This window comes from Orycteropus afer, unplaced genomic scaffold, assembly GCF_000298275.1.
Source record: "Orycteropus afer afer isolate SDZICR_OR568_19922 unplaced genomic scaffold, OryAfe1.0 scaffold00501, whole genome shotgun sequence".
NCBI lineage: Eukaryota > Metazoa > Chordata > Mammalia > Tubulidentata > Orycteropodidae > Orycteropus > Orycteropus afer.
The window spans coordinates 1677244-1679469 of NW_006922088.1; positions in this window are offsets into that span (position 1 = coordinate 1677244).

Genomic DNA, 2226 nt, shown 5'->3' on the forward strand with positions numbered 1-2226 from the left:
AACATTCTCTGAACTGTGTATCCTTTTCCTCTTCCATTGTCCCTGGGTTCTCTGTGCCACAATAATTTTTCTGAAATGAATCTCACTTTGATAATGTCCAGGAACATTCAAACCTTACACAGCATTTTCCCATCCCAACACATCTGACCTATCCCCTCAAAAAGTCTTTAAAGTTTTTTCATCTTTGACTGTGGTCATTTAATTGACATTCATTGTACCATAGAAGGAGCTCTGCTGGTGTAGTGCCTAAGGCATTTGACTGCTAACAAGAAGGTTGGTGGTTCAAACCCACCGGCCACTCCATGGAAGAAATATGGGGCAATCTATTTCCATAAAGGTTTACCACCTCGGGAACTGAGTGGGGGTTGCTGTGAGTTGGAACCAACTCGATGGCAATGAGTTTGGAATTTTGGAGCTCTGGTAGCACAGTACCTAACTGTTAGCCAGAAGGTTAGTGGTTCAAATTCACCAGCCACTCCATGGAAGCAAGACTGAACAATCTACTTCTGTAAAGATTTACTGCCTCAGAAACCCAGCGGGGGTTACTATGAGTTGTAATTGACTGGACAGTGGGTTTGGTTTTTTTGTTTGTTTTGTATACTGTAGAAATTTATGTTCTTTAGATTTCTTAGGAGGGAGCTCTGGTGGTGTAGTGCCTAAGGTATTTGACTGCTAACCAGAAGGCTGGCAGCTCAAACCCAGCAGCCATTCCGCAAAAGGAAGATTGGGCAATCTATTTCTGTAGTGATACTGCCTCAGAAACCCAAGGAGGGGTCGCTATGAGTCTGATCGGACTCAATGGCACTGAGCCTGGTTTGGTTTGGAGATCTCTTTGGCCTTCTGAGTCTCAACCCCTTTTCTTTGGCAAGAAATTACAATTCTGGATTTCATGTCTGGTTTCCTGCCAAGTTTCTTAACTCTTGATCTGCATTTGGAATCTCAGTGAGTCAATTCACACCCTCTTCTAAGGCTGTTAGACTGGTGAATTAAAGTTTCCACAGGCCAGATTTGGTAACAGTTCCTGGGCTGGTTCCTCCTCGGTTCACTACCCCCTACTCCTGGCCTGCTCACACCAACTTAAATTTGCTTTGCAAGTGAAATCTGGTGAAAAGCTGGCTGGAGGTCAGTGTATTCTGAGCTTGGAAGCCAAAGGCAAATGCTGTGCTCAGCATGTGAGCCCCAAATGTCAGTTTAATTGAGGGAAAAGAAGTTTGTTTTGCTGGGTTTGCAGCTATCTGGGACTGCATCTGAAGCAATTTGGTCTACAGTGTGTGCCCCGAGGGTTGAGAAGTCTGGAGAAGTTGAGCAAGGAGAGGTCAGTTCTGTGTAACCTTTTCTTGGTCAATAGCCACCAAGCTTCAGTCAACACTGATCCTTGATTGATATGGCTCCTTCAAATTTTTAGTGTCATTGTGAAAACAAACAGTTTTGTTTCTCTTAAAATGTTTGTTAAAAATGTAAGATTATGATAAAAAAAATTTCAGATCACATAAAAATTATTAATGCTTTCAGCAAATACTTATTGTATTCCTAACGAATGTCAGGCACCTTTCAAAGCTTTGGAGCTATAACAGTGATGAAAACAAAGTCCCTGTCCACATGGAGCTTACATTTTAATGGAGGGAGTAGACAAACAAGTACTTTTTAATATGCCAAGTAGTGATACATGCCATGAATAAAAATTCAAAATGAAAGGATAAGCCACTAAAAATTCTATCACCATATATAACCATTGTTAATACTTTCTTGATTATCCTTCTAGATTTCTCTCTTTGCCTATTTACAAATATAATTTCATAGCAATAGGTATTCCTTATATGCTGTTTCATAACCTGCTCTCCCCCCCCCCCAAAACTTTCTGGGTGTCTTTTTATGCCAGTATATACAAATTGACATGATTTCTTTCTTTCTTTCTTTTCTTAATTCAGAAATTTTCAAACATACAGAAAAGCAAAGAGAATGGTGTAATGAACATGTTACTCATCTCCTAGATTTAACAATTGTTAACATTTTGCCATATTTACTTCATCTATATTTTTTTGGAAAGCTCAATATCTTCAGCCAAAACCAGGCCAGGAGCTGATTGTGGAACAGACCATCAATGCTCATATGCAAGTTCAACTTGAAGTTGAAGTCAATTAAAATAAGTCCAAGAGAGCCAAAATATGATCTTGAATATATCCCTCCTGAATTTAGAGACCATCTAAAGAATAGATTTGATGCATT